This window comes from Harmonia axyridis, chromosome 6, assembly GCF_914767665.1.
Source record: "Harmonia axyridis chromosome 6, icHarAxyr1.1, whole genome shotgun sequence".
NCBI lineage: Eukaryota > Metazoa > Arthropoda > Insecta > Coleoptera > Coccinellidae > Harmonia > Harmonia axyridis.
In genome coordinates, this window is record NC_059506.1 from 6,111,400 (window position 1) to 6,120,269 (window position 8,870).

Here is an 8,870-nt window from a genome sequence, read left to right on the forward strand (position 1 = left end):
CACTGATGGAAATGATGGAATCATCAGTATGACAACTAAGTGGTCCCTATCGTATACATCCTCCACATTCAATTGGTATAACTCTTGAACGTTTTTTTCTGGTCTATAGGTATTGGGTGTCCAAAATTCGTTGTCTAGTGAGGGGATTTCAGAACCCCTTTGAGCTAGAAAAAAATGAATAGCACATTTTCTGGCTCGTTTTTTGAGAGAATTAATTTGGTGAAAACCGAACCTCATGCTATATAAATATCTTATCAAACTATAAAAATCATCAAAAGTTTCAGTTTCACACGGCTAATCTACCAAGTGGCTATCTATAATAATCTGTAAACTTATAACAAATGATTAAAATATACGGTGGCTATCAAGGTCTCCGAATTTTTTCCTTTGGTGACATTTTAAGGACAACATTTATCAATTTGAAAATGTTGAAAAAATCAACCGGTGTTAAATCCCGAGACTTTGGTGACCACCGAATATATTAATTATCTGAAGTTCACAGATTATCATAGATAATCACCTGGTGATTTGGCGTGTGAAACTGAATGTTTTGATGATTTTCATAGTTTGATAAGAAATTTTATATATCATTTTATATATTTTTGAAAACTCTTGGAGTATTCATTTTAGGTATGGGGTTTGCTTGATTAACATCTCCTATTTTTACCAATACGTAGAATTGACTGAAATAATAAAAAATATAGGAATTCTACAAAAATCTTGAATTTTGATGAAGGAGAAGAAAGATCATTGTCTGAAACCCCAACATGCAAATTTTCAGCACAAAATTATGATTAATTTTCCATAAACGTCTAATAGGCCATCCTGGAGAACTACCCTAAAAAAGTGTTTCATAAATCATTTGTGAATAATGACAAAGAAGGAATTATGAGAAGCAGGGAGTATTTGTTAGGATTTGTGCCTTCAATAAAAACGGCTGGAGGTGTTTTGAGAAAGTTATAGTCAGCGAACTAAAAAAATGTCTCTACCACTGAAAAATATGAAAGTAATGGGTGTTTTTTTCGAGGTATATAACTTTAAGTTAGCATTTCTGTTCAAGATGGCGACAGATTTAACAGCTGTCAAGTACTTTATTCTCAGTTTGGTTTGGCAATTCATCATGAATAGACTCACGCCTGAACAACGCTTGCAATGGGCCCAAAATGAGATTGCCGTTGTTCCCGATTTTCATAAGTGAATTTTGTTTGGCGATGAAGCGCACTTCTGGTTGAATGGCTACGTCAACAAAAAAAACTGCCGCATTTGGAGTGAAGCTAATCCTCAAGTGTATGTCGAAACACCGTTACATCCAGAAAAACTGACTGTTTGGTGCTCTTTATGGGCTGGTGGAATCATTGGTCCGTACTTCTTCAAAAATGATGATGGCCAGAACGTTACAGTCAATGGTGATCGGTATAGTGCCATGATTACTAACTTTTTCATTCCTGAATTGAACAACCATGATGTCCAGGAGCTGTGGTTCCAACAAGACGGCGCAACATGTCACACAGCTCGTGCCACAATCGATTTATTGAAGGACACGTTTGATGACCGCCTAATTTCACGTTTTGGACCTGTGAATTGGCCTCCAAGATCTTGTGATTTAACACCGCTAGACTACTTTCTGTGGGGCTATGTAAAGTCATAGGTCTATGCGGATAAGCCACAAACCCTTGACCATTTGGAAGACAACATTCGCCGTGTTATTGCCGATATACGGCCACAAATGTTGGAAAAAGTCATCGAAAATTGGAGTACATCCGAACCAGACGTGGCGGTCATATGCCAGAAATCATATTTAAAATGTAATGCCACAAGATTATCTTGCGGATAAATAAAATTCATGTCAATCGAATAATCCATCGTTGTTTTATTGCAATTTAAAGTTCTATAGCTCTAAAAAAAACACCCTTTACAAGGATACGATAATGTAAGTAATATGAAGAGAAAGGAAAAAGGTTTTCTTACCAATCTTGAAATTAATTTAATTTTGTGTACATGTTTGAAATTGTTGGTTTTTCGTTAATGAATGTTTATTATCAATATTTTTCAAAGAGATAGGGCGGTAGCATGGCTAGCGATGCTAGCGGGTTCAGGGACCCCAGTGCAATGCACCCTATTTCTCCGCCGCTGCCACCAAACTCAAACTTTCTGCTCATATTTCATCTAAAATCTTCTCAAATTCCTTCCATTCATAGCAAGGTGAGCCTAGGAAGAAAGTAATCGGTCTGTTGAATGAAATTAAAACACGCTTAGAAGAAATTGAAAAGTGTGTGACCCAGTCCGAGCGCTCGTTGACCCACAAACATGATATCGTTCAGCAAGGCCAAATTCTTCGGCCATCCTACCGCCGACTTCCCGAAAACTCACTTTCGGCCTCTTCGGTGTGCAGCAGTAATAATGAAGGCACGATAATCATTTGGAAAGTTCGATAAATGGTCACGGTACAACGAACCGATCGTTTTTGGTCGGATAAAACCTCTGTTTTAACGGACAAATTCTTCAAACGGTTCTCGGCGGTATCATTCTTAACGCTTTTGGTTCGTTGAAATTGCCGAATGTCTATAACGATAATTTTATGTCATTCTACTCTGTTATTGTTATCATAATATCAACCTCAATACGATGTGAGTTGATGACCGAATAACATCCCTTCAACTTAAAATGTACTAGCAGTGGGAGTTATTTTTCTCTATTTCAGTATCGAAATGAGTTCATTACAGTTCTAAAACAGTGCTGTAATGAACTCATTACATCATTGTTTTCTTAAGTTATTGCACAAGTGCATCAAAATTACCGATAATTTTGCATGACAGCGTGTTGTCATAAAATGAAAATGACCGAATGCAGTTTTTCGTAAGTAATATCATAAGGGCATCTAATTTTTCCGAAAAGAATCGAAAAAACACGTTGCTAAGTAATATTTTGACAAGAAGCATGAGTGCTGGTGGAAACAAAAATCCGAGTCGAAGACGAGGATTTTTGCACCTGCACGAATGCTTTTTGTCAAAAAATATTACTTAGCAACGTGTTTTTTCGATTTTTTTCACAGGAAAAATTAGATGCCCGAATGGTATTTGACAAGACTATTTCCTGAGTAACAGATTATTCTGCATGCATTACCTATGTATAGGTATTAATTTGAAAACTGAAAAACAGATACTTAATTTTATTTCATCCAAAATACTACAAATTTAATTATTTATGGTACAATTAAAATATAAATTGCAATTTTGGTACACGGTAGGGGTATTGTTTGAAACTTTTGTTGATTCATTGAAGATGTGGGGTGTAGGTACATCATTAATGTAATCTGTTGATTGAGAAGCGGGAGGAGTGACTGCAGGATCTTCTGTTTTCTGCTTTTTAGCTGGAGGTTCTGAGGCGTCACTTCTAAGGGTGTTTATGATGTTGGAGTAGTGCTTATCCATTTGCAGATAAGGTTTAATTGAGTTGGCTGAACTGTGGCCAGTAATTTTAATTAATTGTTGTTCACCTACCCCTGCTTTAGCTAAGTTACTGACTGCTGTCGACCGCATAGAGTGGTTTGTTATTTTTATTCCTTTTGTATTCAATCCTGCCTTCTCTGCCGCTTCTTTAGTCCATTTCGAAAGTTCCCACTGGAGTGTTTTTGTACCATCCACTTGATAGTTCTTTGTTCCATGATGGGTTAATCGTTAAGAATAATCTATCAGTTGTTATTCTAGATGAACGTTCAACCATCAGAATTTTAAATAGGCGGACTGGACAAAAGGTTGGGTTCTTCGTGTTAGGGACCAGCCATTTACTTTCGGCCATTTTTTTTTCACCACCCTGTGCCGTTTTATTGAAGAGAGGATTATATTCTACTCTTCCTAAAAAGTTGGATTTTTGAAAATCATTTATTCAAAAAAATGTGTATTCTACCTGTTTTTAACCCAGAATTATCCACTTCCTCTTTAAAATAATGAACTTTGCAGTTTACTGCTTCTCCACCTCTCCAGGCAAGTTCCACTGAAGCGATATGGTAAAATTTCCGTTGGAGTCCTGCTGGAGTGTTTTCATCCCATAATGAAACCATTGCATAATACTCATCCAATTTCAATGAAGCAGAGCTGCACTTCCTTTTATTTGCACACGTCTGCAAATTCCTTCTTTTCGCATTACGAGCTTCCCTACTAGACTTGAAGATAATGTCTTTAAATGGGTAAAAAATTATTTTCCACTTCACAAAATACATTTCTTGCATTTTTTTTGCAACGGTGTTCCACATTGTCTTCACAACTAGTTCTTTGTAATTTTCACCGTTTTCCTTCTTCATATTACACGCCCAATCTTTCAGAATTAGGTTTAGTTGTTCTAAAGTTGTGTTTTCCATAAGCTCATAGTTCTTTGCTTTGCAGAATGTCATGAACTGTTTCCATATTGAAGTATGAGTTCTGAGGGTATTATACGGTATACTTTTCTCAATCGCCAGATCAATATTAGACAAAGAATAGCTTCCAAAGCGGCTCATTTTCACGATATAAGCTGACTAACTAGCACTTGACCATAAAATCAGAAAAAATTGTTGAGCGTCGTTTTCTGGTGTCCTTGGAGATTATAATTACGTTTGTTTTCAAAGGTATTGTAATTTTTGGTGACAACAACTGTCAAGTTTTGCCGCGGGTAAACGCGAATAAACTGCTGACAGGTCCTGCCAAACAGTTTTTCCACCTAGAAACCATTTGTAATTCAAAATTGCGCGTTTCTGATTGGTGCAAATTACGACGAGGGAAATAGTCGCTGTAATTTTCGATAATTGTTCTCCATATACATAGAATTTTTGACAGGAGGGAAATATTCAGTTATAGTCTACACAGACTTCCAATCCTGTCAAAATTCAACATACATCAATTGTCAATATGATCTAATTTGGATTGAGTGAAATGATTTGCGACATTATTTGCAATTTCTCTTAATTTTTTTGGTGTTAAATCGATTTCGGCAGAAATAATTCACGAATTTAATGCGTAATTATAAATTATATCAAAATTCGAAACATACAATTTAAATTCATATTCCGTAATCTGTCAATTTTCGTAACAGTCACACCAACTGCCAAGATACTCGTACAATACAAATGCCACCAGGATGTATAATCTGAATTTTTCATTGAATTTCGACAATATTTCACAAAATTTGACTGAAATAGAGAAAATTCGTCTAATACTCGTTGCAGAAGGCAATTCCAACACTTATGCGTTCGAAAACTCGCTCCTTCGTCGTTTGTTTTCGAATTTCGCATTCGTGTTGGAATATGAGTCCATTCTGCAACTTGTTTTAGAATATACTATTCTCTTATTCTGTGGCAAATCTGTTCAATCTGCCTCACCTTGCAGGTAAAACAGAATCGTGCTAGTATATCGAAGATTCGCACAGATTTCATGGTAATATTTCATTATTATATGTTGGTACTTGGAACTCTCTGGTAACGGATTTATCAATTATTTCATCTGTCAACTTTGTAATTCGGGAAACAGTTCTGCCAACTAACATTTTTCATTGCAAAAATCACTTAACGATAATTATGGAAATATTCCATCAATCTAAATAAAATTCAGTGAATTAGAGAAAATAATATACAGGGTGATTCACCGCGATGGCCTATAAGGAGTTTATGAAAAACCGATCATAATTTCGTACTGAAAAACTGCATGTTCGGATTTGAGACAATGATTTTTCTCCCTGAAATATTTTAAGATCCCTACAACTTCCGGTTGTACCGGAAACAGACTACTACTTATTTCGAATGGCACACCTTGTATATTATTGCAACATTAGATAACTTTTTTGATTACAATTTAAACAATATGCCATACATACCATTTTCTTATGAGAATTCCATTAACTCATAAACCATTTAGTTTTTACCCAAAATATAGCATATTGCTGAAATTGTCATCAATGATGCAATAATATACTGGGTGTGCCATTTGAAATGAGGAAATAGAAGTATGTTTCTGGTATAATCGGAAGTAGTAGAGATCTGAAAATATTTTAGGGAGAAAGATTATTGTCTCAATGTCTCAAACCCGAACATGCAAATTTTTAGCACGAAATTATAATTAGTTTTCCATAAACGTCTGATAAGCCATCGCGGTGAATCACCCTGTATAATACTCGTATAAAAGGCTCAATCTAACATTTGTTAGAGTGTCATGTAGGTACATTGTGGCTCGTTTTTGAATTTTGAACTCGTGGAAGAATATCAATGCCTCCTACTCTTGTATTACAAATAACTATTCTCAATGTATTCTTACAATGACCTGAGAAATAATATAAACTCCAATAAATGAAGAATTTTCAATGAAATAGTGTTTTCGACTAAGAGCTTACGTTTTGATGATTAAAAAAACGAGTATATTTTGAATAAATCAATGGATGTTTATTTCATTGTGAAGAGGAGAGCATACCATCAACGATATAAGCTAAATGTCCGCCACGGCTAACTTTGCTGTTTTCATGAAATCTTCACGACCAATTCGCACATTTGCGGCTGTATGCCCTCGATAACTTCACGAAATTCATCTTTGAAGTCTTGAATAGATTGTGCAGCAGGAGCATTGCCATAGACCTCAACTTTCACGTGGCCCCAAAAAAAAAGCCAAAAGGTATGATATTAAATCACAAGATCTTGGTGGCCAATTCGAGAAATAACATGGCCAGGAAACTTTTCTTGCAAAATTGTGATTATTTCGTTGCTTGTGTGACACGTAGCGCCGTCTTATTGAAAATAAACGTTGTCCACATCAATATCTCACAATGCTAGCATAAAAGCATTAAAAGTGAATGAGTTGCCCTATTCTTTTGTAACAGTTGCACCAGCCCTTTTCTCGAAGTAAGGTCCACTCACACCATCAGCCCAAAAACTGCAGCAAACAGTAACACCTTGATTCTTTACATCACTAACTTGTCTCAACATCTCAAATTTTTCCACCAGTTTCACTTTTGCCAATCGAGAAGATGCTTCACGAGGACCCAAAATTGCTTTAGTTTTGCAAATTGTTACTGCAAAATTTTCACAATTTTTGTATTGAATTTTAACAATTTCAATGCGTTGTTGAAACGTGTATCGTTCCGTTTTTAGTATTGTCGTAGTTTTCACTTGTTAAAAGATGACACTTACAAAAGTGACAGCTGCCAAGATAAGGGGTTGTTCAAAATGAAACTCCTTATTGGAAGATCAATTCAAATAAAACGCGAAACCGCACGTTTGCATGAATTGTATGAATATTTTTCGAAAAGCGACTTAAACCATCACATAAATTTCATTTGACTCATAAAAAAAATTCAAAGATTCCATACTGTCGACTTCTCTGCAGAATTTTTTCACTTACATTTTTTTCCTTAGCAATGAAAACGGTAGTCATTTAGATTTATGTAGAATTCATCTCCATATTTCAAATAGGTCTCGTTAGATTTTTGAGTAACTTTTTAATTAGAAAAATTTGTAGCTCAAAATGAACTAGGTATATATGCATTTCTTCAATTCGCACGCACCAACATAAAAAAGGTTGACTAAAGTGGTTCACAAAGTTGACCATAAAGAAAGCCATCGTCTTGAATGCGGTAATATAGTATTTACCAAGCAACAGATCCCTAATATAAGCCTCAGTACACATACTGAGTCTGCTATAGCAAAAGAGTCTCGTAGTTCTAGTAGTCTTCACGCTCTATGGTACTCTTAGTACCATAACCTAACCTATTGGTCTTCTTCCTGTTTCTACTTGTTCGGAAACTAACATAGTAAAATGGATTGTTTTGCAAATTTCATGCGAATAGATTTGAGAGTTTTCGAGAAAAGCTATAGATGATATAGAGTAGACAGCTGACTGGGTTTCAATGATACATATACCAAAACGTGAATAAGAAAATTCCTGAAAGTTTATTTTTTTCTCAAAAAAGCCATTCATTATTCCAAGCTTTTGAAAATTGAAATGAGGACAAAATACATGAAATTTCATCAAAAAACCAGAAACTTGCCATATATCAGTTTCTCCGAAATGAATTTGCCTTTAAAATGTTGTAAATCCTTTCGAATTTGAACCTGAATGAATAGATCAATGACTCCCTCGAAATTCAAGCATTGAAAGCCGAATAATTTTTTGCCAACTGAAATCTAGACAATGGGTGTGGTACTTGCCGTTAGCCATCTATAATAATTATTCGAAAGTTGTGACATACAAGCTGGTACACAATGCGAAGAGATTTCACGATGTGTGCGCTATTCTGATGATTTGGTTTTGGTTTCGATGACAAACTGGACCTACTTTCGCTTATTCTCTGAATATATAATAACAGGATTATAATAACGAACGTACTTTTTTCGTGACGTCGCATATGGGTAATCATCATCGTACAAACACCGAAGTAATTAGAGAATATCTTTTAAAAAGAATTGATTGATGGTTAAAGGAGTTTCGGATTGGTACATTACTGATATATGTCTGTTAACTAGGTAATAACTGACATATTTCAATTTTGCTACCGAGTCTACCGAATGTAGAGGTATATATTGGGTGTTTTTTTTCGAGGTATATAACCTTAAGTTCGCATTACTGTTCAAGATGGCGACCGATTTAACAGCTCTCAAGTGATTTATTCTCAGTTTGGTTTGGCAATTCATAATGAATAGACTCACGCCTGGAAAAAGCTTGCAAATAGTGCAATTTTATTTCGAAAATAATGGTTCTGTGCGGAATATGTATCGCGCACTACGTCCATTTTATCGTCGACAAAATCGTCCATCAGAGCAGTTGAATGGCTACGTCAACAAACAAAACTGCCGCATTTGGAGTGAAGCTAATCCTCAAGTGTATGTCGAAACTGTTAGGATTAAATAGCGAAAC